The following is a 27911-nucleotide window of genomic DNA, read 5'->3' on the forward strand; positions in this document are numbered from 1 at the left end:
GACTAGAAAACTAACTGAAAACAGTGTACAATTTCCTAAGAGTCATTAAAGACTAACAGAATGCTCTCATTGCTAAGATACAGGGCAATGTATCAGATGAGTTTAAAAAAGCAGAAAGATCAGATGAACTCCATCCTATGTGGGAGTCATGGTAAACAAAATTGCTAAGAAAATGTTGTTTTATTAATAAGCATATGAACTATAAAGTAATAAAAATATTTCCAGTGTTGCCTCTCACACACACATATAAGCTAAATATTTCCTAAACTGTATTTCACTACACCCTTGCCTTGAGTCATTAACCACACAATTTATACTCAGCTCCTATATCAATAAAGTGCTGCTGGTTAACAATGAGTCGATGCAATATAATTTATAAGTATTTTCAGTTTATTTCCATTTCTCTCAATACCAATTTCACAATGAGTAGTTGGGTTCCTCAAGGGTCTGTGCTGGGGCAAGTGCTTTTAAATTTGTTTATCTGGAGTTGGGCTGAGCTGCAAGACAGCAAAGTTCGATGATGGTAACACATTTTTCAGGATGGTAAAAACCCAAGGAACCTGTGAAGACCTCACAACTGGATGAGTGGGCAACAAAGTGGCAAATTTGGTTCAATATAACTGCGTAAAGTGACGCACATTGGGACAAAAATACTAACTTCACAAATGCACTGATGGGGTCCGAACTAATAAGGGAAGAAATATTATCATGGAGAATAGCTCAAAGAAAACATCAGTCCAGTGTGCAGCAGCTGGGCGGGGGGGGGGGGAAGCAATTCTATGTTAAGGATAAGAAAGGGATTGAAAGTAAAAACTTCCAGTATTATAATGTCCTTATATAAATCTATGGTGTAGTCACACTTGGAATACTGTGTACAGCTCTGGTCACACAAGAAAAAGGAGCTGAAAATAGTTCAATAAAGAGAAACAAATAATCAGGGGCTGCAGCACCTTCACTATGAGGAAAGGTTGCAATGTTCTATCATATTTTGTTTAGAGAAAATGAAATGAAGGGGGAACACAGTAAGAATTATACATGCTGTGGAGAAAGTGGATAGACGTATTTTTTCTACTTCTACAATCAGGGTTGATAAAACATCAATTATTTTTTTACATCAAAAAATCAGATTTTTTAAAATTTAAATTGGATTTTTTAAAATTTAAATCAGACCTTGAAATTTTCTTAAAACAATTAGTTAAAAAAAGAGCCTAGGAAAGATATCATCATTTGTTTGTTTGTTTATTACATTTATATCCTGCCTTTTTTCCTCCTTAAGGAACCCAAGGCAGCATACATAATCCTCCTCCTTTCCATTTTATCCTCACAACAACCCTGTGAGGTAGGTTGGGCTAAGAGTCTGTGACTGGCCGACCATCACCCAGTGAACTTCATGGCTGAGTGGGGACTAGAACCCATGTCTCCCGACTCCCAGTCCAACATTCTAGCCACTAAACCACACTGGCTCATCATCTTGAATACTAATTATACAATTTCTAATTATACAATTTCTAATTATATTCTATGAATATGTTAACAGCAGTTTATGGAGATGGGAGATAACCTGATCAGACCTATTCTGCACTGCAGGTGGTCTACAGAAGTGCATGCTCTCTCTCTCATGGCCTTGACTTACTCTAAGTGCAAAGACAGAGAAGGTCAATGAATAGAGAATTTGGGGAGATGGAGTAGATCTGAACGAGGAGGAGTCTGGATATAAATGCAAGGGATTGGGGAGGAAATGCAAGGGATAGGGGAGATAAAAGGATGTACTTCTTCACACAGCACATAGCTAAACTATGGAATTCACTACCACAGGATATAGTGAGGGTCACAAATTTGGATGGCTTTTAAAGGGGGTTAGACAAATTCCTGGGGGAAAGGCTATCAATGGCTACTAGGCTTGATGGCTATGTGCTACCTCCTGTACCATAGGCAGTAAGCCTATGTACACCAGTTGCTGTGGAACATGGGTGGGAGGCTGCTGGTGCGCTGTGTCCTGCTTGTGGGTTCCTGGTCGACAGCTGGTTGGCCACTGTGTGAACAGAAGGCTGGACTAGATGGACCCTTGGTCTGATCTAGCAACACTCTTCTTAGGGGAAGAGAAAGGGGAATACAAAGTGAAACCAAAAGTGAACAGAACATATTCATGCAGTCCTGACTCCAGAGGAAACTTCTGCTGCATGTATCCTCCACTATGCACCCACCTTCTAATGAAACTTACATCTCTGAAAACATATTAAGGTTATATTAAAAAATAATGTACTTCTACTAAAAATGATTAAATAGAACCTTCCTCACTAGTGTTTTAAACTGTGATTTAAATAAATAAAATTGAGTCCTTCAGAGAAGTGATTTAAATCATGATTTAAATCAAAGCAACCCTGCCTATAATATTAGAATACAGGATCACCCATTGACAAGCGTTGATCTTATACAGCAGGGCTCTTCTTACATTCCTGTAAGGGTGCTTCAAGTAAATATTAGGTAATTAAAATATTATTTTTAATGACATCTACTGAGTGGATAGCTAGATGAATGGTGTTTTGCTTGCTGGCTATGCTCACACTGACCTGCTTTTCACATAATGCTACCCCATGACTTATTTAACCCATGGGTTGTTGAATTTTTGGTTGTCATGATGTACAAACCCAGCCACACTAATAAAACATAGTTTGTTAACCATGAGCAACCCAGAAAGAAAGCCCATGGTTTGTTGTTGGGTTGTAAACTCTGGGTTGTTTAAACCATGGGTTGTTATTACATGTGAACCCAGAACCATGGGTTGTTCATGGATTGTTTTGCCAGGCTACAGAGGTGGTGGGCAAGAGTGGTAAAAAACCCCAAACCCACGCACGCACACACGTACACACAGTTGCTCTACAGGTCAGTACTAAAGTGCTGCAAGGACAATTGGAATACAGGGAGGGAGCAAGTGAAGGAGGAGGGAAACAAGCAACCCAGGGACATAGAAAACAAACCATCATTTGTTTGATCATCTGCCAGATAAACCCTTGGTAGGGCAACAAGCCATGGTTAACCATGGATTAAATAAACCATGAGTTAGCGTCATGTGTGACCCAGGTCACTGAGGGAACCCTGGGCTTCAAATATCGTCTTATCTCTCAGCAACTTTCCCATTGTTGCACACTTTTTCCTTCTCACTCTGTTTTGGAGAAGGATCAGTCTGAGTTTCTAGTTGGGCAAGTGATAAACAGTAGTCTTAATGGATCATCATGGCTTGTGGGTTCTTGTAGCTATATGCCACTGCTGCACATTCACCTCTTCAATTCCTCCCTTTCCCAGCTTCCTTTTATGACATAGCTTGGTAGTCACCATCTGCTGCTTACTTGTTGCTCATAGAAACAGATTGGAACCTGAAAATGCATGGATCCTTGTTCGTGCTCTACGAACTGCCTGTTTTGAATTCTGTCCTTGGTGCTTCAAAATGGTGCCAGATTAGCAAGCCAGATTCATTGGGGAAAGCCTAATTTTTAATCATTCAGGAAAGTTTAAATTAACTGTTTGATCAATGAAATATTACAGCCCTAGTTTAAGTACATAAAGATTTGTAACAATATTTTTATTTTAAACAATGAGTATGCCACAATCATTAAGAATGATCATACTATTCATAGTATCATCTTAATGAACACTGCATATTTGCTTATAAATCAAGGTCTGTTACTAACTCTGACACTTTGACACAACACATAGCTGTAGCCAAAGTATACACAACAACATAACTTGGCCTCCGGCTGACTTTAATTAATATAACCACATTTAACTGTGAAGGAACTTTGAACATTATCAAAACCACTTTTATTACAGCATATAACAAAGTCAGAAATGTGATAAGGCACACAGTTTGACTTGTTGCACCACTTATTTTATTTTAAGCATATACAAAGTCTTCCAACACAGTAGTTAAGCAGCTGGTATAGTGAGATCACAGAATATCCTGGTCTTTTGTGGTACCCTCTCTTCTATCAATGTCTGTCATCTTCATAACTCTTGGTGCAGTAGACTTTCTAGTATGTGTATGCATGATGTGACTGAAGATTCTGGGTGATATTATAATAAAAATAGCATACAATTAAACTGTAGTTCAGACTACATGCAATCTTTTACAAAAATCCATCCAACTGAGAAAAAATAAAGAAGTCACTTACTATGAGAGTTCGAGTTACTTACTAAGCTTAAATTACTAGAACTGGTATGCATAGGGAGCAGTGTTAGAAGGTTTAATAATTTCCACCACCAAATCATATTTGTTCCTTGAAGATATACCCCTAAATCAACCAACCATCTGAAAAATACATCAAACAGGGGCTAGCAAACAGTCAGGACTGATGAAGGCTGCAGGGCAGAAGAAAAGGGACCCTTGAACACACAGATGCATTTCTCTCCAGGCATACACTCACACATTCCCATTCCAGTGTGCACCCTCTCAGGTCCATACACATGTACTTCCGTGTGTGTGTGTGTGTGTGTGCGCACGCGCATGCACGCACATGTACACACATGCATGCATGCTCACACACACAACTGGGACTGTACAGACCACAACCTTCCCTTAGTCTGTTTTCCCAGGTGAGCATTCTCTCTCTTTTCTACTCCATCCCTGGATCCTCATAGTCTGTCTCTCACTATCTCCCTCTGTCCATCTCAATATCTAAATTCTCTGTCATCTCTATATCAATGTCCCTTTCCCCTATCTTCCCTTCATTCTATTCCTCTTTCCATCTCCTTCCTCTCCCATCCCATTCCCTGATCTTTCAAAGCCCCCTTTGCCATCTCTCCTCACATGCCTCTGTCTTACAACTCACTTTGCTTTGTATGTCTTCCATCATCAGTAACACTAAACTATGAGGAAGTGCTTTCAAAGCGACTCTTTCTTCCTATGCAGAGGGGCTATTTGGCCAAAGCAGCTGCTGTAGCATGGAAAGAATGAGCAATCTTGAAGGGACTTACTCCTATTTCAAGAGTGCAGGAGTGGTGGCAGGGGTGCAGTAGATTATTGGTAATAAAAGACAGGCAGAGAGATGAGCAAATAGATGAGCAAGCAACATACACACTAGCATCACAGGCTGGGACATTCTAGTCCTGGCAGCCTGAAGCTACAGAACATGAGTTCATATCAGATATTGCCTTCGGAGGCAAAGGAGAGGAAGTGATTGACCCCTTCAACATGTTTTGGCAAGTCCTGGAGGGGTCTACCTTCACTACAGACTGTAGTGCAGGATTATCCACATACACTGGAAGAGTTCCACTTTAGACAGATGATGGGAAGATTATCAGGAAAATAAATATTCATGGAGACTTCCCCCAAAATTATTTCCATGTTAAGTGAAATCCTTAGAAAATCAGTTCACAATGAAAACTGAAGCAAATATACCATACCAGCTCTGTTTCAATTCACACCACCTGCTCTAGTGGTTGAAAAATTGTATTTTTATTCTACAGCAGCTTTATAGACAAACTCAGTACAAAACAGTTGACAGTTAAAGTAGTACTAAGGAAGTGCAACATTCTTTAACTGACATTTACTACACTGGCCTTGGACTTCTAATCTTTACCAGACAGGCAGACAAATCAATCCATCAGCTCATAAAGGTGTGCTTTCTTAACCTCTAAAACAGATGGGATTGGCTAGAAATGTCTAGCATGTCAAACTGTTAATCACCATTGCCCTTTGCACAAAATAACTCACTTAAGTTGAGGCATGGTTGCACTGTAACTGACATTAGTCTGTGGGAAACCCATTTAGCTGTCACATACTCCTGCCACTCCTGCTCTCCTTTAATTAAGCCTAATGCCTTATAATTTGACCTTTTGTGCTAACCTATTAACCCTATCTAGCACAAGTTCAAATATGTTAAACTAAAAACTTGCTGTAAAATATTAAACGCCAACCTAGCTCCTGGAAGTAGAACTGCTATTTTGCTCTACCCACACACTGGTCTCCAACTATCCTAAAAAAAAAACTGGCATGGAAATTGGAAAATGGCACTGATATACTGTTGTAACTTTCTGAGTTATTTCAATACATTCCCCCTACCAAATTTGAGTGGTTAACTGCCTATTATCTTGGAAGCAAAACAGGGTCACCCCAAAATAAGGAAGCAGATTCTACATACTCAGGGATCTCCTTAGGTATATAGAAGTATGGAGTGTATAAAGAAAAAAATTAATCATGCAAACTCAAAATTGTTCTGTGAACTTTCAGCACCTACAGAATACTGAGGGCATAGAGATCCTGAGCCCCTTTAGCACTAAACAGCACAGTGAGGTATGGTTTAAGAAGGGTAGGAAAGTAAAACATTGTCCTTTGTGACTTCCAAACAGCACTACAAAGCTGGTTACAACACCAAGCAGGAGCACTCCTGTGAGGAGTTGAGGATAGAGTGCTTATCCCACCAATCTCAATCCTTGTATCATCAGTGTATTTTAAAGAAAATAAAAATAATTCCAAAGACTCTGTTGGGCTATAAATCATCTAATTTTCCTGTGACAGCCAGACATTACTAATTACATTCTTCCCTGATAGGGCAGCATATTTCATATCAATGAGATTATTTGCAAATTTAAAAAGATATACAGTTTGTAATAGAGGTTTGGAAATACTTCCAAATGGAGGGCAATCAAGTTGTCCTCAAGCTATGAGGAATATAGCTTCTACCAAACACAATCCAACTTCACAAATTATGAATATACATTTTTGTACCAATCAGTGATAACGATCTTCCAGGAATGTTTGAATCAGAAAACTTCTCAGACCCATAATTCTATTGGGACCTATCCGCATCTTCATAGAATAGAATCATAGAATAGTAGGGTTGGAAGGGGCCTACAAGACCATCGAGTCCAACCCCCTCCTCAATGCAGGAATCCAAGTCAAAGCATCCCTGACAGATGGCTGTCCAGCCTCATCTTGAATGCCTCCAGCGTGGGAGAGCCCACTACCTCCCTAGGTCATTGGTTCCATTGTCTTATTGCTCTAACAGTCAGGAAGTTTCTCCTGATGTTCAGTCGGAATCTGGCTTCTTGTAACTTGAGCCCATTATTCCGTGTCCTGCACTCTGGGATGATCGAGAAGAGATCCTATCCTGGCCTTCCTCTCTGTGACACCCTTTCAAGTACTTGAAGAGCGCTATCATATCTCCCCCGTCATGGATCACTGCCTTGTTGTGGCGAAGGGGCTTGCGTAACTCAGTGAAGCCATAAGCTATGCCGTGCAGGGCCACCCAACACGGACAGGTCATGGCAGAGAGTTCTGACAAAATGTGGTCCACTGGAGAAGGAAATGGCAACCCACTCCAGTATTCTTGCCAAGAAAACCCCATGGAACGTATCACAAGGCTAAAAGAGATGACGCCGGAAGATGAGCCCCTCAGGTCGGAAGGTGTCCAATATGCTACTGGGGAAGAGCAGAGGGTATTTCCAAGTAGCGCCAGAAAGAGTGAAGCGGCTGGGCCAAAGCCGAAAGGACACTCAGCTGTGGATGTGTCTGGTGGTGAAAAGAAAATCCGATGCTGTAAAGAACAATATTGTTTAGGAACCTGGAATGTCAGATCAATGAATCAAGGTAAGCTGGAGGTGGTCAAACATGAGATGGCAAGATTGAACATCGACATCTTGGGAATCAGCGAACTAAAATGGACAGGCATGGGCGAATTTAATTCAGGTGACCATCATATCTACTATTGTGGGCAAGAATCCCTTAGAAGAAATGGAGTAGCACTCATAGTCAACAAAAGGGTGGGAAAAGCAGTACTGGGGTACAATCTTAAAAAATGATAGAATGATCTCAGTACGAATCCAAGGCAAACCATTCAACATCACAGTAATTCAAGTCTATGCCCCAACCACTGAGGCCGAAGAAGCTGAGGTTGATCGGTTCTATGAAGACCTACAACACCTTCTAGAACTAACACCAAAAAAAGATGTCCTCTTCATCATAGGGGATTGGAATGCTAAAGTAGGAAATCAAGAAATCACCGGGATAACAGGCAGGCATGGCCTTGGTGTACAAAATGAAGCCAAGAGAACATGCTGATCATAGCAAACACTCTTTTCCAACAGCACAAGAGGCGACTCTACACATGGACGTCACCAGATGGTCAATATCGAAATCAGATTGATTATGTCCTTTGCAGCCAAAGATGGAGAAGCTCCATACAGTCACTAAAAACAAGACCTGGAGCTGACTGTGGCTCAGATCATGAGCTGCTTCTTGCAAAATTTCGGCTTAAATTGAAGAACGTCGGGAAAACCACTAAACCGTTCAGGTATGACCTCAATCATATCCCTGATGAATATACAGTGGAGGTGAGGAATAGATTTCAGGGATTAGACCTGATAGACAGAGTGCCTGAGGAACTATGGACGGAGGTCCGTAACATTGTTCAGGAGGCAGCAACTCAATCCATCCCAGAGAAAAAGAAATGCAAGGAAGCCAAGTGGCTGTCTGATGAGGCTTTACAAGTAGCTGAGGAAAGAAGGGAAGTGAAAAGCAAGGGAGAAAGGGGAAGATATACCCAACTGAATGCAGAGTTCCAGAGAATAGCAAGGAGACACAAGAAGGCCTTCTTAAATGAACAATGCAAAGAAATCGAGGAAAACAACAGAATGGGAAAGACTAGAGATCTCTTCAAGAAAATTGGAGATCTCAAGGGAACGTTCTGTGCAAAGACAGGCATGATAAAGGACAAAGAAGGCAGGGACCTAACAGAAGCAGATGAGATTAAGAAGAGGTGGCAAGAATACACAGAAGAACTATACAGGAAAGATCTGAATGTCCCTGATAGCCATGATAGTGCGGTCACTGAACTTGAGCCGGACATCCTCGAGAGTGAAGTCAAGTGGGCCTTAGGAAGCATTAGTAACAACAAAGCTAGCGGAGATGACAGTATTCCAGCCGAGCTATTTAAAATCCTAAAAGATGATGCTGTTAAAGTGCTGCATTCAATATGCCAACAAATCTGGAACACTCAACAGTGGCCACAAGACTGGAAAAGGTCAGTTTACATTCCAATTCCAAAGAAGGGCAACGCCAAAGAGTGTTCAAACTACCGCACCATTGCGCTCATTTCACATGCCAGAAAGGTGATGCTCAAAATCCTACAAGATAGGCTTCAGCAGTATGCGAACCGAGAACTACCGGAAGTACAAGCTGGGTTTCGAAGAGGCAGAGGAACTAGAGATCAAATCACCAACATTCGCTGCATCATGGAGAAAGCAAGAGAATTCCAGAAAAATTTCTATTTTTGCTTCATTGACTACGCTAAAGCCTTTGATTGTGTGGATCACAACAAACTGTGGCAAATTCTTAAAGTGATGGGGGTACCAGACCACCTTACCTGTCTCCTGAGAAACCTGTACGAGGGTCAAGAAGCAACAGTAAGAACCAGACATGGAACAACCGATTGGTTCAAAATTGGGAAAGGAGTACGACAAGGCTGCATATTGTCACCCTGCTTATTTAACTTATATGCAGAGTACATCATGAGAAATGCCGGGTTGGATGAATCAGAGGTCGGAATTAAGATTGCTGGGAGAATTATCAACAACCTCCGTATGCAGACGATACCACCCTAATGGCAGAAAACGAAGAGGATCTAAAGAGCCTCTTGCTGAGGGTGAAAGAGGAGAGTGCAAAAGCTGGTTTGAAACTCAACATTAAAAAAACTAAGATCATGGCATCTGGCCCCATCACTTCCTGGCATATAGAAGGGGAAGAAATGGAAGCTGTGACAGATTTTACTTTCTTGGGCTCCAAGATCACCGCAGACGGTGACTGTAGCCATGAAATTAAAAGACGCTTGCTCCTTGGGAGGAAAGCTATGGCCAACCTAGACAGCATAGTAAGAAGCAGAGACATCACCTTGCCGACAAAGGTCCATCTAATCAAAGCTATGGTTTTCCCAGTAGTAATGTATGGCTGTGAGAGCTGGACTATAAGAAAGGCTGAGCGCCGAAGAATTGATGCTTTCGAACTGTGGTGCTGGAGAAGACTCTTACGAGTCCCCTGGACTGCAAGGAGGTCAAATCAGTCCATCCTAAAGGAAATCAACCCTGAGTGCTCATTGGAAGGACAGATAATGAAGCTGAAGCTCCAATATTTTGGCCACCTAATGTGAAGAGAAAACTCCCTGGAAAAGACCCTGATGCTGGGAAAGACTGAAGGCCAAAGGGAAGGGGACGGCAGAGGATGAGATGGCTAGATAGCATCACGGATGCAATGAATATGAACTTGAGCACGCTCCGGGAGAGAGCGCAGGACAGGAAGGCCTGGCGTGCTATGGTCCATGGGGTCACGAAGAGTCGGACACGACTGAACAACAACAACAACATCATATCTCCCCTCAGTCTTCTCTTCTCAAGGCTAAACATGTCCAGTTCTTTCAGTCTCTCCTCATAGGGCTTTGTTTCCAGTCCCCTGATCATCTTTGTTGCCCTCCTCTGAACCCTCTCCAGCTTGTCTGCATTCCTTCTTAAAGTGTGGTGCCCAGAACTGCACACAGTTATGAGGCCTAACCAGTGCTGAGTAGAGGGGAACTAGTACTTCCCGGGATTTGGAAGCTATGCTTCTATTAATGCAGCCCCAAATACCATTGGCCTTTTTTGCAGACACATCACATTGTTGGTTCATCTTCAGCTTGTGATCTACAACAATTCCAAGATTCTTCTCACTTGTAGTGTTGTTGAGCCACGTATTCCACATCTTGTAACTGTGCATTTGGTTCCTTTTTCCTAGGTGAAGAACTTGGCATTTATCCCTATTAAATTTCATTCTGTTGTTTTCTGCCCAGCGCTCCAGTCTATCAAAATCACTTTGAATTTTGTTTCTGTCTTCCAAAGTATTAGGTATCCTGCCACAATTTCTTTATTTGGCATATATTTAGTAAACAAAACTAAAAGAAAGTATACCATGTTCGTTTTTCTTGCTGAATATATATCTCAAAAGGTTTTTTTTTTCCAATAACCAAAATACCTGAACTAATATTTGATTAGGATAGAAATTTCAATAAAACATACTTTAATGTAGTTTAATAAAATTACAGGTCTAGTCATGATTTTGCTTTCACTTGCAATATATTAGATGGAACAAGAACTTTCATTTTGGCTTTGATTTGACTTGTGAATAATCAGGTGAATTAATAACTTACTTTTAAATTTGGACTACTGTGTACTTTGGTTTTAATTTACCCCCTCTCCTTGTTTACAAATAACTATACTGTCTGTGTGTAATGATAATTATAACAATTAAACTGCTAAATTTGACTGTTATTTCATCTATTCATTATGTTACCAATATATTTTATGAAAATACATGTTTAGAAATGTTTTTTTTCTATGCAAAATACAGTAGTGGAATTTTTTCTGTCCTATACGTGGCACCAATATAAGCTAATTTAAACTATCCACAGCAGGTGTGATATCTCCGGTATCAGAGGCAGTGTGCCTATGTGCTGGGGAACATGGGCAGGAGGGTGCTGTTGCACTTGTGTCCTGCTTGTGTCTTCCTGGTTGACATCTGGTTGGACATTGTCTGAACAGAATCCTGGACTAGATGGACCCTTGGTCTAGTACAGCTCTTCTTATGTTCTTAGGTGTCCACAACCAAACCCCTCTTCAGTCCTCTTGTGCACATCCCCCCCTGCCGAAACTCCCAGCCATCATCACTAATCTGCAACTCATCTCCATCTCTCTGCAACTGCAAATCACCATTTTTGTCCTGGAATTTTGTCTAGGAATGGGACGATTACAGCAAGAACCATGGAACTTCCAGGAGGATGCTCTAGGAACAGGACTTCTGTGGGAGGAACCATAAGAGCCCCATGGGAGTGGCTTTTTAAGAAGTAAAAAAGCAAACAAGCAATGGGGGCTGGGAGAATATGTGCATGAGCGTGTGTATGTGTGGGGGGCCTTTGGCCTGTAAGCGAGTCTGCTGAGTTGGATGGTGTTTTTTTATTTTTTTATTCTATAATTATTATATCATCATTGTAATTTAATGTATTGTTTTAATAGATTTTAACTGTGCCAGTAAGCCGCCTTGAGTGTCATTTTTTAGTAGAAAGGCAGGGTACAAATCAAATAAATAAATAAGACTGTATGTGGTCTGAAGCCCATATCCAACATCAGATGTGGTCCTTGGTGGCGAGAAGGATGTGATCTAAACAATAAATGATACTAAATAAACCTGAGGCAATGTATACGGAAATGTCTACAGAATAAAGAAACACAACTAATATGAAATGCCAACAAATGTCATAATATCTAAGATGTATACAGTTTTGCATTCATAAAACGAGTCCCATTTGATCATCTTTCTGTGTAGGCTCATCTTAACAAGCAAAATAGCTTCTAAACCCTCACCAGCTTTCCTTCGAAGGAGTTGCTCAGTTTTCTAAGCAACATGTTTTCAGTCTCTTCATGACCTACTTTACAATAAATGATAGGATTTTAATGCTAGAAGATATTCTATATCACTCAAATCTACTTAATTTACACCAAACCACAGTGCTGGAGCAATTTTTCATAGAGTAAGGATTTTCCTTGAGACGACTTTCAATCTGGAGGCCTTCTTGATGTCCAAAATGCAACCTACATATTTCTATGTCACAGTGTATTTATGTACAGTCTGTGCTTAATTCCCCCACTGAACTTTTATTTAAAATGTTCATCTATAAATGATTTATACTCACATACTAACCTAATAATAAACTGTTAAGTGTGGGCATGATATAGATAAAGTTAGGCTTGTTTCAGTCTCATTCAATGGAAGAATTGTGAATGCTTTACGGAACAGTCATATGCATGTTTATACATAAAAAAGTCCTACAACAAGCTATGCTGGCTCGGGAATGTTGGGAGTTGTAGGACTTTTTCTGTCTAAACATGCATGGGATTGTCCCCTTAAGAATTCACAATTCCGCAATTTATTTCAATTGCAGAGTTACGCTGGTATGGGGTGGCTTTAATCTATGCTTCTGTGGAAAAAAATTTATAGTTCACACTTTGGCTCAGTCATAGAAATATTTGTATTAATTCCTTGTCCTCGGGATAAAGATCTGTAGTTCTTTTTCTTTCTTTTTTAATTTATCTAGCTATTGGAAAAAATAATGACTTCAAGGTGAAAAAATGTTGGTCAAGTTAACCGAAATTCTAAAGAGAGAAATTTTAAAGAGATAAACATAGATAACGTAACTAAAACAGCACCATTAAAATACCATTTAAATGCAAATAATTTTTTTTTTAGCAACGATTAAAACTATAAAATGTAAAACACAGAATATGCTGCAGCATCAATTAAAAGCGGACTGAAACATTTAGGTTTTTACAGCCCGTTTAAAGTAATGATAAGCACATGCATTTTGTAGAATTTATTTAAGATGAACATATATTTACTTGAAAATAAAAGATAAATATTCAGTTTAACATTATGTGCACATTAAGCTAGTCTACCTCTTCTAATTACACAAAAGGAAAAGAAAATAGAATATATGAATTCAGATAATTTACCTAGTAATGGTACAGCACTGCTGCTGTTGTTGCAGACCAAGTATGGAGGATGAGGAAACATACAGAACTAGTGTTATTTGGGTCAACACCATGAGATAAGGCTTTTGAGCAGTTTATGACTAGTGAATCTGCCATTTAGAAAAAAAGAAACTAACCTTTCTGGGGTAAGAAAAATATTACCCCTTCTATTAAATATTTCAAAAGGAGAAACAATCCTTGCTAGATGCAATGTGCAACATGTTTTTAATATTTCACGTAATATTTGACCCAGAATGTTATACTAATTTTGAATTTGCACACTATTAAATCCACACCAACACACACTGGGTTAAATAACAAATATCCACCCATGGAAGAAATTGACTTTCCTGCCCCCTCTTCTCCCTGCCAGTCCTGGAAGTCCCCTCCAAAATGTTCCAGGGGTTAAGGGATCGTACTGCATGGGGGGGGGGGGCTATGGCACAGGGAGCTGAGAGGGAATGGGGAGTTTGCAAGAAATCAGGTGGAAATCTTCTGCCCCACTGGGAAGAGAAATATAAGGTTTCTCTTCCCAATTTTCTACAAACTCCTTTCTCTACCTCAGCCTTCTGTGCTATAGCCCACCCACTCAGCAAGGTCCCCCCGATGCTGGGGAAGCATTTTGGTGGGGGGGGGATACGGGGATCTGGCAGGAAGAGAGGGGATGGGAAAGTCAGCCTCTGCCTGCTCCTTCTACAGGCAGATATCTGGATGCAACCCCAAAAATGGGAGTGCCAATTAGGATATGCGGAGTGAAATAAATCAAGATTATGTATCTTTATAATCAGTAGGACAAGAAACTTATTCAGTGGAAGAAAAAACATAAAAAGAGCCAAGATCTATCTAATCTAACGTTCTGGCTCAGGGAAGTGCACAAACAGGGCATGAAGGCATCAACTTCCCATATTGTGTGCATCTGCCTTTGCACATGGATGTTCCAGTTAGGTATCATGGGTGTCAGCCATTTATAAACCTATTATCCATTAATCTGACCAATCCGTTTAAAAAAACATTAATAAAAAAATACAGCAAGCTCAATCTATAAAACAGCAAACTCTATAACGAATCCACTAGCAGTAGAAAAAATAAGGGCGTTTTAAAGAGTTCTCATTTTCCAGAAAATATAGCTGCTGCATCTGAATTGATGGGCTATTTTTGCCATAGTAAAACAGAAGTCTTCAGTACATTTTTTAAATTAACTTACCGGTATGTTTGTATTTCTTATGTAAACATTCTAAATTAGCTTAAAATTAACGTTCTATATTCCTTGTTTTACCTTGTTAAAATGAGATACGGCAAAGTGGTTACATTATTCTACATTCCTTTATATATAATCCAACTACTGATTTTAATAACTCCTGTTCCAAAGAAGATGCAGTTTCTAGCTCCATTCTTACTATTTCTAGAATAAATTTGTCTTTCTTTACATCAGTTCAAGACATGCTAAGAGAAATAAAATATAAACATGGAGAACATATGATCATTCTCAAAGTCATACTAATAAAACTGAGTGCCATTTACACCAAATAAATTCCACCAAAACTGGGTATCCCATAACAAACTTCAGTCTTACAAAGGCAATTGGCTTTAAGTCTTAGGGCAATATCCAACATTGCTGCTTCACATATACAACTGAGGTAATGATAACATAAACCCATTATGCCAGCTTAGCATAGCACTAGCAGGTGCTTACACTAGTGCGATGTCAACTGCATAAGTGGACCAGCATTGTTAGATATTGCCCTTAAATTTCACACATTTACTATGTGAAAATAAATGAGAAAATGATTACTGCTACTAATAATAATTTCTAGATCACTTTGGAGTTTTCAAACTCCTTCATACACATTATTTTAGTAGCCTTTACAACAACTTTAAGAGAGCTTCAGCTATTAGGCAGTATAAAAATGAAATGAATAAAGTAGGAACCTGAGACTGAGACACATTGGCTTGCCTAAAGCCACCTAGTGATTTGAACTGGAAGCTTCCTGAAGGTACTACACTAAAAGCACCATTCTACACATGTCTACTAAAAAGTAAGCCCCACTGAGTTCAATGGGGCTTACTCTCCAAAAAATGGATACAGAGTTGCAGTCTAAACCACTTTAAAGATAATTAGCCCATAGAATAATTGTATATGTGCTTGAGAAGCCTACTGCTTGCTCTGAAGGAAGAAATACTGAAGAGTGTCTTAATTTTGCCTTCTACTACACTCTGTTCTCATGACAATAGTTTCTGAACACAAGTGGTTCTTAAAGCTTCTAGTTCCATCGAATCCTTACTGAGGGATCCAGTACTTCCAGGGAAATCGTGCACATCTATCTGACAATATTTCACAGAACTGGTCCCACCTTTTAAGTCTCACTGTTGATCCGTGCAAACTGAAATTGCACTCTAGAATACCAAAGGTCTCTCGTGGCTGTACATCACAAGGGAACAACAATGGACAATATCCTTCAGGAAAATCTCCTAGTGTTAAACTGGTCTCATTGAGATCTTAATAAACTTCCAAAGAACTCCAGCATTACTCAGAACAATTTGAACCTCTGCTCTACAGTTAAAACGAATACACAGACAGTGTTATACGGAAGCCTTGTAGGGTGTAAGTCTTGTCCAACAAGCAGGATATATGAAGAGTTTATGTAAAGTCAAGACATCTTTACATTTTTCATTATTATAACAATCTAGGTATTTGTTGAGAAAAGAAACAAGGAATTTTTTTGCACATTTATTGCAAAACACATCCACCCAGCAATTAACATGCTATTTTTTGTTTTGCTTTGTTTTAAAATTGCACATTGCATCAGCTTGCTGGGGGGGGAGGGGGATAATTAATATGATCAGAACAGGCAGGTGAAGGGATTTAACCATTTGCTCCTTTTCTTCAGTCCTGAAGAAAGTCCCTTTACTGAAGCAGTATTTCCTTGGGAGAAATCCCTACAGGCACCAATGAGGAATTTTCTCTAGATGAAAATAATAGCTTCAGAGTAGGGATTTTCTTCAGGACCACAGTAGGGGATGAAAGGGTTACATTCCTCCTCCATGCTCGCTCTGACCTTGTCAGTTATATCCCCCCACCCCCATCCTGGCCCAGCAGTTGCAACTGGATTAAAAAAAAAAAAAACATGTTAAATGCAAATACACATTTAATGGCACATCTAATTTGGCCCCAAGATATACACACCAGAAAGTCCAAATAATATGCTGTACAACAGTGATCTTCACTATTTTTCAAGAGCCACCACTGAGGCCACTTGGGGGCCTGCGCAGTGCACCACTGCAGCTAGCCAATCACATTGCTTTTCCCCGCCTTGAGCTTCTCATCCGCCACAGCTAATTTGCTGATTGCTCCTGTATTCTCCTCTCCCCCATCTCAGCCACCTTACAGCTGATGAGAGGCAGGTCTCCTGACTCCTTATCCCCAAAGCCCAGATCACAGCTGCTGGCCCACCACAAAAGCAAGCAACAAGGCAAAGCTAGAGCCCCTGCTGAGACTGAGCAACTACTGCAAAAAGAGAGTTTGAAGGGTGGGGGGGAGAGAGAGAGAGAGGTGGGCTTGAGGTGATCGGAAGCCGCCTGTGGTCTTTAGGCCTTGCAGTGAAGAACACTGTTATAGGTTCCTGAGTTTTTCAGGGTGATACCAGGAAAGTGTAAGAATTCTTGCCGAGTATTTTAATATTTAGAACAATTTGAAAACACAAAGAAAATATACAGGACCAATTTATACCTTATATACCCAGGACTGAACATTACACTACGATGCAAATGTTCTCTAACCTTTGTGTAGCAAGTATCATAAGTTTGTAGGAAATCAATTTGGGCATAAAACCACTGTTAATTTATAACCCAGTTTTAGACCCCATAAGGAAGATTTGCAGAACGCTAAGCATAGAGAAGAGTCACAAGAAAACGCAAATGCCTGGTAAAAATTAAAGTATAAATCACGTTTATCTCGATGGATAAATTCAGGATATGCCAAGCACTCTTGTATTTCATTTTAGTTTTGTCTTTCACTGCCTAGAAACTAAAGTTTGCACTTTCCTCTTGCATGTGTGCTTCCTTCTCCTGATAGCCTTCAGGGGTTTACTTAATAAATAGTTTTAGGCATCTTATGAAATAATCATAATCATAATCTGAGGAAGAGCATCCAAGTTCTGATAGATGTAATGTGGTTTGGGGGGACATGGATGAAAGGACAACCTTCTAGCCAATTTTAGCTTTTCCTAAAAGAAATTGGTAAATTAAATTTAAAAGTTTTCCTTGGTAACGTGTGGAATGGCTCTATTTCACTGTTAAGTGTAATGGTCTGTTTGTTTTTTACATGCTCTTTAAAGTAGAACATTAGCCAAGAATATGGGTGACACAAGACTTCTGTTCAGATCAACTGTGCAAAATCTTGTACTTCTTTAGTAATCAGGAAATAGAGAGTAAATTCAGATAGCAAAGACAGATCATAGGATACAGTGCAGACTACAGCCTCTTCACACAAGTATCAGTAGCAGATCACACAACTCTCCATGCCACACCCACAATATCAATCTATTTGTAATTTGTCCATTTATATAATCAGTTTGTGATCCAGATTTTATTCAAACATCAAACGATGATCTCTTTTACCAAAAATAAAAAGGACAGCCAAGTACTTTTGTAAACTTGCACTTCAGTTTTCAGTGTAGCTGCTTGTACCACATCAGCAGCCACCCAATAAACAGACATCGTTTTGCAGACATTAAAAATAATAATCATGAATATTGTCCTATCAAATATCTTTATATTCAATGTTCTGCAGGCTCTTTATCAGAAACTTTTTTTCCTTGAGCCACATGTCACACAGAAACTCATGGCCCAGTTAACGTTTGAATAGGGACTCATTCACATATGCTATTGTAAGAGACTCTATTAAATAAGGTAAAGGAACAATATCTACCTTGAGGAAGTAACCTTTTTTCTCTGAAATCCAGTGTGCTGAATTGGTGCTCTTTTCCTAATGAACTCTAATTTTTATGTATAATATTATATGGTGCCATGAGTCAGTAAAAATTTTACCTGATCTGTTTGGTACCAGCTGAATAAAGCACCTCAGTATTGTAGAATTAGTTCTGAGTTAGATGCGCAAACTAGATTTTCAGAAGAAAGTTTGTCTTGCAAAATAGAAATGCGCTAGAGTGTTTCCCTACACGATACTGCCACATTTGCAAATACTGCATATTTTAAAACAGGAAGTCCATATGGGTCAAGGATTGACAAACGTATCAAATCATAACACTTTCAATAATAAAAAAAAGAATTAAACCCTTAAAATTACACACCCACACCCCATGATGTTACAGTAACATAACAACATTTCTGTTTGGATAGTGACTATTTGCAACTACAGCCCAACATGTTCTGTAGGGTTTTTAATCTTTTAAATTCAATTTTTCCCATTTTCACACTGAAAGGAGGCGGGGAAGCTACCCTCAAATATTATTACCTCCTAGGGTGAGAAAGTCACCAGTAAGGCTATAGGGTGCAACAAAACGTGGTAGGGCTTGAAATACAGAGCTTAAGCTAAAAAGAAAAGACACTGGGGGTGGTGTGTGTGACATTACGGAACTAAATCATGAGAAAGCACCTTTTATGGAAAATGGGGATCGAGTAGGGCTTAGTATGTGACACGCAAGAGAAGGTGGAGGAACAAAAATCTTAACGTCTATCCCGCCTGCGCGCGCGCGTGAGCTTGACGATGGAGAGGAAGTGAATAAATAACAAGAGGTGAGCACAGACAGAAAGGAGGCATGGCCTTGCCTAGCGCGGTTGTGCAGGCGATTTAGAGTAGGTGGTAGCTTAGAACGGAGAGAAGATGAAAGGAGACTTTGGAGCGAGGGAGTGGGGTGGGGGAAGGAACAAGGCTGACTCTTGAGGGGCACGGCAGGCTTTTCTCTTCCCTTCTAAATCCCGCAGAGGACCCGCTGGTGGAGCTGCAGCTACTGCGCACAAGACTTGGTGGCTCCCTAAATAATTCAGGGAAAGAAAGGGGAGGGAGAAAGGTGGAGGATGCGAATGTCTCTCAGAAATGTGGTGGTTTGTAAGCATCACGAACCCCAACAAAAGGCTAGAGAGGAAGAGAGAGAAAAGGGGAAGGGGACAAACTACAAACTTTGCCTGCCCGGCCTTCCTACCCTCCTCCAGTCACCGGTCAAACTTAACCTAAACGCTATTAGGGGGAAGGGGGGGCTGACTGACTGGCCGCCACCGGAAATAATCCCTCGCTCCTGAGGGACCCCAAGTAAACCCCCGGTATTGTTCCCTGGTCGCCTCAGCCCCTCCGCTCCATCCCTCCCCTGGTTCTGTCAGGCTGCCAAAGCAGCGCTTCTCGCTCGCTCTACCCACGGAGACCCCGGCCGCCGCCGCGGCCATTTGCCGTTTCCCTCCGCCGCCGCCGCCGCCGCCTCTCCCCCCACCCCCGGCCCGCAAAAGGCGAAAAGCCCACGCCGCGGCCCTCGCACTCACCTCCAAGGACGAGCCCCCGAGGGTCCCCGCCGGCGCCGGGCCGCTTCTGCGGCTATTAACGGCCGTTCCCGGGAAGGAGCAGCTTGGTCCGTGGCTCGCGCCGCCCGCCCGCCCGTCCGTCCACTCGCGGGGGGGGGGCTCCGAGCGCGCGCGCCGGCGCGCCCCCGCCAGCTCCAAGTGCCACCCCGGAAAGCGGGGCGCGAACTCCGGCGATTAGTTCTAGCGCGGAGAACTCCGGCGACTGGCGGAGGCGGCGGCGGCAGCTCAAGAGGGGTGCGCGGGGCGGCGAGGAGGAGGAAGAGGGCGACGACGCGCTGGTCTCCCCGCACCGAAGCGATTCGCGAAGCCGCCACCTCCAGCAGTCACATATGCGCGCGCGCGCGCGCGCGCACACACATGCACAAAGCTCCCCGGGGCCGCCGCCGCCGCCGTCCTTCTCCAGAGCGTATCTGCGTCTGTGTGGATGTCTTCGTTCGGGGCTCTGCTGCAATGCCTGTGAGGCTGACTTTCACAGCCTCACCCGCAGCCCGTGATCCTCCCTCCCCCCTTCCACCCTGTCACCCGCCCCCCCCCCGCCGCCGCTGCTGCTGCTGCTGCTGCTGCTTTTCGCTCTCCTCTCCTCGCCATTCATCGGTTTAGCCAAGTTCCTCTGTTATTTAACCTCTTTCTCTCCTGCCACAAGAAAGCAGGTGTGCGACGGAGGAATGGGGGAATATCTTTCACAGTGATCACGGAGTACTCTTACCTGCACCCTATATGGAACTGGGACAAGACGAGGCTTGAAATAAAGTTGATAGCTGAATGTAAGGATAGCCAATGGAGAGACCAGGTGGGGGTGGGGGAGGGTATATATAAAATATCAGTTATCTTTAATATTGCTCAGAGCTCATGAGAGACGACAGGAGAAAATTAAACTAAGGATGTTCCTGTTCAGAATATTCCAACGTCCCAAAAGAGTAAGGCTTTGCACTGCATTAACAAAAATTAGACAGACCCTTGTACTTTGCAATGATTATTCTGGAATAACTATTCCATTTCCTCCGATCTTTACTTCAATGTTCATTTATAATCACTGATGCAGAACAGACTCTCCATCCATGACTCAGAGTGTGTGGAAGGCAATGAGAGACTGATCAACACATTTAAGCAAATTTTAAACTATTCTGATTTTATGATAAGAGTTTGTGAAGATGTAACGACACCTTGTGCATGCAGCTTTAGAGGCAGACTTGAAAGGATTGGAAGATTAAAAGTGGGAAGGAGATAGAGTTGACGGGTATTCTGTTTAGAGACATCCGTTCAAGGTTTTAACTGTGGAAGCCCCCAGAATTGTTAAGCCTGGGCATGGGTTAGGGGACATAAAAGGGGGAAACCCAACGATATCAAATTCCCTTCATGCCAATCAAGTTGGGTGAATGTGACTGGTGAGGAGTAACGGAGCTTGGAAGCTTCTCCCATCTGAGGCCTCCATTTTCCTGATCCTTACTGAGAGGAAAGGGAATAAGTTTAGTAAAATTACACTTCTTCCTAGAACTTTCAAAGGAGAAGACAAGACATACATGTATTTCCAACTATACCCCATGGAAAAAGTATAGGCTGTGATCCAGAGGTGCACATGCATCATGTCTGAATGCGTACCAAAGTTTTTCTCTTCGTTTCCATTTTAGCACTCCCTAGCAGCCACACTTCCTCAAGAACTTCTGAAAAGGAAGCTTATAAATACCTTCCATTGTGTACACACTTGCTCAATTGCATCACTAGATCACACAGTGACAGTGGATGCGCCACTTTGTTCCTGCTTTCTGATTATGCAACAATTATATGGGTTAATTGTGGCAATGGGTGGGGGAGGGGTGATGGGTGAAGAATCCAGCCTTGGGCCAGAAAGCTGTCTGTGATTGTCATAATTATATGGAAAATAAGGCAAACAGCCTCATGCATTAAGACTTCAGAGTCCAACCCAATCCTGAAGCCTTGGCTAAGGCAACTATAAGACTAGTGCTGATAGGCTTTGCAGGTGAGTAATTGCCAGGGGGGGCTACTCTGGAGTAGATGGCTTCAAACATCTTATTCACTGGAGGAATTATTTAATGAGGGGGGTTGCTTTCCAATGATGACTACATGCTTTACTTCTGATTAGTAGTAACGGCTAGAAGTATTTAAAAGTCACTTGGGGTAAAGGGCTGATTCAGACATTTTTCCCATCCTCTATGGGGTACTCAAGGCAGTCACCTGAAGTGCTGAAGCCAGTAGCTTTTTGGAAGAAAAGTGTACTGTTACACTTAGCATGATTGCCTGTCTGTAGAGTGGGAAGAGCACCATTCAAGAGGAGGAGAAATTGTAGAGAAGAATCTGAATTTTCCCTAAGTGAGTTTAGAATTTGATTTAAGAAAACAGTTTATGAATAGGCAAGGAATACTGTCTTATATATGCTACAAATTGGGTTCAATTTTAAGAAATTATTTCCATCAATGGCTAGAATGGATCCATATACATTCATGTGTGTAAAGTAGTAAAAGAAAAGAAACATGAAGGAAGCAGAAAGAAAGACAAAAGTAATTACATCTATTGCAGAATTCACTTGCAATTTTACTATTATTGCTGTATTTAAGAGGTTGAGAAGGGCAGGTCGTGATTTACTTAAGGAAGTGCTGTTTTATTGTCAAACAGAATGAAGGGTTTTGTAGAAAGTATAATAACATAATATAACCTCAGTGCATTGACACTGAACTCATATACAAAGCAACTTAGAGAAGTAGTTTCATAAAGTTCAGTAAGAATAACATTTAAGCAAAACCAATGAAAATAGAAATAACTGGAATTTTCATGAACGTCTCAGAAAACAGGTGCACCTGCCATTTATGCACGAATCTAGAAAACATAAATCATTGGTTTAATTCTCATTGGTAATCTAAGTATGCTTGTTCTAGTTATTTTATTACTGAAATCTGTAACAGAAAAATGAGAACTATAATGATGTGTAAGCTACTTTCTGTTCTTTTGCACATTCAGAGATTTACAATAAAGTGCTTACATTTTAAAAAGAAAAAAAGAACTGGAGTTTCAGGAATGAGATGTGGACATTTATAAGGAATATAGAAACTGCGTAATCATATATAAAACTAGTCCTAAGCATTTAGACTCCAGGAGTAGTATAGATACAAGTGGGACCTGCAACAAAATGTTGCAGTGTGGTGTTCTCCTGTTCAGTCAGCCAGCCATGCCCTCTCCCAGGATACTCCATTCTTTCCCCCTCCCCTTGATTTTCATCCTCCGTCTCCTGCAGCAGACACTCAGGATTCTGTGGCCACTGAGTATGCTCAGTCCTCTGTTTGGGGATTATTTGGGGGGGGGGGTATTTATTTTTAGTTTTTGTTAGGATTTTTCCATACACACACACACACACACACTTTGCAAACCTTGGGGTTTCCCCAAGCACCCTGATACCCTTGTCTTGTTTCTCAGTGGCCCCATTTTGGTTACAGTTCTGTCAGCACTCACCAGTTCAGTTTGCTATTAGATGGAGTGATGCTGCAGATTCTTTTCACTGTTCATAGTGGAGCAGTTTTTCAATCTTGTGCTATTACCACAAGTCTGGAGTTTGAAAAGCAACTTCAAAATGAATAGGAAAGAATCCATAGTACATCTGTACTACTTCTGAAATCTAAGTGTTTTGTCAAGATTATATATAATGGTCAACAGTATATCATTTATTGAGTCATATATTCTATAACTCCTGGTTTCAAATATGTGTATGGAAACAGCAGCATTAGTAAGAAGTCATTCCATGTTTATTATACCCAGTGTATTCTTTTTGCCTTTTTCCTTGCATGTCTGCTATGTTTCTGAAAGTCACTGTCCTCTTTTAGCTGGATAGCTGTGCTAAAAATATACTTCTCACTATTCAGAATCAGAGAGTTCTGCATTATTAACACATAGATCAGACAGCCATGCGCTGAGGTCTAAATGCAATAGGAAAAAGTCCTGAATGCTGTAGTCTTTTTATTACGTGATCATGTAAAACCAGCTGTAGCCTTCAGTGCTGCAAAGAAAGGTTCATATACTTGTACCATCTGACTTGGTCCATTCCTTTGATGTGTGCTATCTGTTCTCCTTTCCCTTCCCTGTTACCCTGCCCTTTCCACATGTTCAGTATAGCTACATTCAAGTATAGAAGGAGTGGAGATTTAATTAGAGCAGTTACATGGTAACTGCAAAACAAGAAAAAGTGGAATGCAAAAGAGCATCTCAAACCCTCTTCACCAAAGATAGGGGTTTCCCTGGCATAATTGGAAGGGCTGTGTTGCATGCAGAAGGTCTCAGATTCAATCCTTGGCATCTCCAGGTAGAGCTGGAAGAAACCCTGCCAGAAACCCTGGAGAGCTGGTACCAGTCGGTGTTGACAATACTGGGCTAGATGGACCAATCAGTGCCTGCTCAAACTTTTGAGGGCCCTTGGGCAAGACACCTTCAATTGGCCCCCTTCCCTCACCATTGCTACCACTTGCTTGCTTGATAGGCAGAGAACCAGTGAGAAGTTGGCAGTGGCATCCATTTCTCCTTCTCATCCCCACTGTTGTCTGGGACAGAACAAGAGGCATGTGAATAAGCAGATTGCAATGGTGAAGAGGAGAAGCAACTCCAGGGGGACTCTTGCCAGGGAGTCCCTGCTGGGGTGTGGGCCCTTGGCAGGTATCCAACCATGCTGAACCTTTGGGGTTGACCCTGGGTCTGACTCCATAAGGCTGCTTCCTACGTAAAGACATCCTGAACTACATGGGCGCTACTTTATACAAGTGCCTAGCTGCACAGATGTCTTTGAAATATGTATTAGGGTTACCAAGCTGCAACCTGGAGAACCAACTTTTATTTTCATCCAAGGAGACAAGGTACCTGTAGCTCCTCCCACGCTTTCCTTACCTTTTCCTTATTGGTCCTTTTGTCAAATGTGGAATCCTGCTCACCACTGTAGATATGGGAGGAAGGGAGACAAAAGGACAATGGTAGAAAATTGCAAGAACAGTCTCCTGTCTCCCACTCAATTGTTATGTTTAAAGGTAAGCATTCATTCGTTAAGTGGCAGCGGCAACCCTATTCATTATCATTCCCAGCCATCATATACCCATTCTAAAAACAACAACAACAGATCCTACAGCTTCTGACAACAGGGCTGGTAGAGGAATGTTAGCTTACAATAATTGTATAAAGATGTACTTGTAGAAAGAGAGAACAGTCATATCAAGAACAGATGATTTTTCTAGGTTGCTTTACATGATCACATAATCTTGGGTCAGTCACTGTCATTCAGATTTCCATGCTGACACACTATGGGAATAGTTTAATGAAAGCATGTTAGATGGCTGTCTGGGTCAATTTGACCAGAGGGTTTTTGTTAAAGCAAAGCATTGTTGCATGGCAAATAAAGCCTTGTCACGTTGATTATAATCTGATTAAAGGCTGAAAGGCCAGGATAGCAGTCTGACTCATCCAACACCAGTTAACAACTGTCATCACAGGGAGTTTCTTCCTCCTAGGTGTGGAACCTTCTCTGTTTGCCTTTCCATGTTATATCAAACAGCTGTCTTTGTGGAAATGATTTCTCTTTGAAAAGTCTTTTATAAAATCATGACATACAAAGAGCAGCTGTTGTAGGATACATCTACAGGATCCAAATTTAATTTTGTATAGAGTTGAGCTTTCACTTTGAGATATAATGAAGTAATATTGCACTTGAAGGGGCCGCGGTGGCTTAGTGGTTAAGACACTGAACTGCAGACTGGAAGGTCGGCAGGTCAGCAGTTCGAGACCCGAGTGCTGCGTGACGGAGTGAGCTCCCATCTTCAGTCCCAGCTCCTGCCAACCTAGCAGTTCGAAAGCAAGAAATTGCAAGTAGATAAATAGGTACCGCCTCGGCGGGAAAGGTAACAGCGTTCCGTGCACCTCGGTGTTCAGTCATGCCGGCCACATGACCACGGAAGCGTCTTCGGACAGCGCTGACTCTTCGGCTTAGAAACGGGGATGAGCACCGCACCCTAGAGTCGGACACGACTGGTTGGGGACACCTTTGCCTTTACCTTATTGCACTGGAGCAGGGGGAGGGGAGGAACACTGTCCCAAATAAACAGGAAAATTCATTAAGGCTTACATTATCACAGCACACAAACTAGTCCTTTAAAAAGGCACTGCTTTCCAAATGCCATTTGTTGTCTGTAGGCCTCACTAGCATGGCATCAGTATGTTTTTTTTCTGATCTTTTCTGAATAATTTGGGATGTGTACAATTCATGTCCATTTGTTTCTAATTTCTTGTGAAGAGTCCAAATATCTTCCATCAAGATAGAATTGTATCTGTAGTCAGAATGTCATATTTTCCCCATATACATTACAATCCACAGTAGTTTGTATCTGGAAAATGTTCTTTCCCCCAGGATAATACCTTCAGTGCTATGGTGACGGAACTGAATACGTGACATTCTTGAAATGCTCTAAAGCGTTATATAAATGTTGACAGTTGTATTGTTGTTTTTCAAGTGAAGTCTGAAGACAACTATTGGATAGTGCCACTGCAGTATTTAATGAAGAAAGTCACAATCGCCATTCCATGCCTGCATTATTTGGTGAAGTTTTTAATGTTTTATTCTATGATAGCTACATATTATTTATTTAAGTAGAGTTGTCATGATTGGCTGCAGCTCCCTGTACACTTGATGGCAAATCTAGGTATGAGTTCATAACAGGAACCCAAAGGTACATGCTGGTTTATCCCTTTCTTTACCTTTAAGGATGCATGTTTTATGGCTGTCATTTTAATAACTTGCCTAGACATTAAAATATCTAGACAGGTGAAATACGTTGACACTGGCTCTGTCAGTGTAGCATTCCTTTTGAGAACTCTTGAGAACAACAGAAGCTGCTTTGGGGGACGGTCACAAGTTCTGCTTTTGACATTTAGTTTCCAATCCTATACACATTTACCTAGGAGTAAGCTCTATTGAACTCAACGGGGCCTCCTTCTGAGTAGGCACACATAGGATTGCACTGTTAGTCACAATAGCTGACTGATATGATCGTTTGTAAATGGGCCCTATCTTGTCCACTGTAGATGGAAAGTATAATGCACAATATTATAATTCCTTCCCACTAAAGTCAGGGAGAACTTTGTCAATTATTCTCAAGGATACCTCAAACTCCTTCAGTTTAGTCAGCATATAACACTTAATGAAATATAGATTAGGAATAGCTTTCACTTAACTGCAGTATTTCATTCTCTTTCTATTTACTTATTCAACAACTAACTGCAATATATTTCCAATAGTAATTCATACCCTTCCATTAGTGTACTTATCTCCGTATTTCCATGGGCTTCCATTGTGGCTGGTTTGTCATTCAGCAGTCCTAAACTACCTTAATGCAAGATTACTCATTGATGTGGAATTGGTTTTCATTTATGTGTCGACTCACCAACCCATTTATCAGTTCAATTAGCTATTTCCAACAGTGCTGTTACCACATGGACTCACTGGGAACTATGAAATACTAGATGATGATTATCCATTTTCTACAGTTAAAAATAGACAAAAGAGAGTTGTTTATATATGGATCTTATCATCATCTCAAAGCCTCTTAACTGACTCACCTTTAAAATCCAGTCTAGGTTCATATTATAAAACCCATGTTGTGTGTGTGTGTGTGTGTGTGTGGCGGGGGGACTTTCTCTTTATATTATTATTTTCAGCCAATCAAAGCCTTTTGTAATTCACTGGAAATAAATCTGCAGTCTCTTTCTTTCGTCTTGCTTATTCATGTTTCTGTCTTCTAGATGATTGCAACAGCCAACCTATTGAGCTAGCAGATGATCAAATGACCAAACTCTGCCTT

At 41.2% G+C, this 27911-nt stretch overlaps 1 protein-coding gene across 2 annotated transcripts in view; it reads right to left on the reverse strand.

The window, feature by feature from the left end:
* NRIP1 (nuclear receptor interacting protein 1) overlaps positions 1 to 20606 on the reverse strand; it is a 147419-nt gene extending 126813 nt beyond the window's left edge. The window contains exons 1-2 of one of the 2 annotated variants that reach the window (XM_084843513.1): positions 20515 to 20606; positions 20035 to 20297 (exon numbers count right to left, since the gene is read on the reverse strand). The gene's annotated coding sequence lies outside the window, so the exon portion shown is untranslated. Of the gene's footprint in view, positions 1 to 20034; positions 20298 to 20318; positions 20358 to 20514 lie in introns of those variants that run through there. The other variant, XM_084843514.1, reaches the window with a different exon arrangement.
* Positions 20607 to 27911: the final 7305 nt, after the last annotated feature.

This window comes from Heloderma suspectum, chromosome 3 (genome assembly GCF_057233095.1).
Source record: "Heloderma suspectum isolate Gila_16-S chromosome 3, 16-S_ref, whole genome shotgun sequence".
Taxonomy (NCBI): Eukaryota; Metazoa; Chordata; class Lepidosauria; order Squamata; family Helodermatidae; genus Heloderma; species Heloderma suspectum.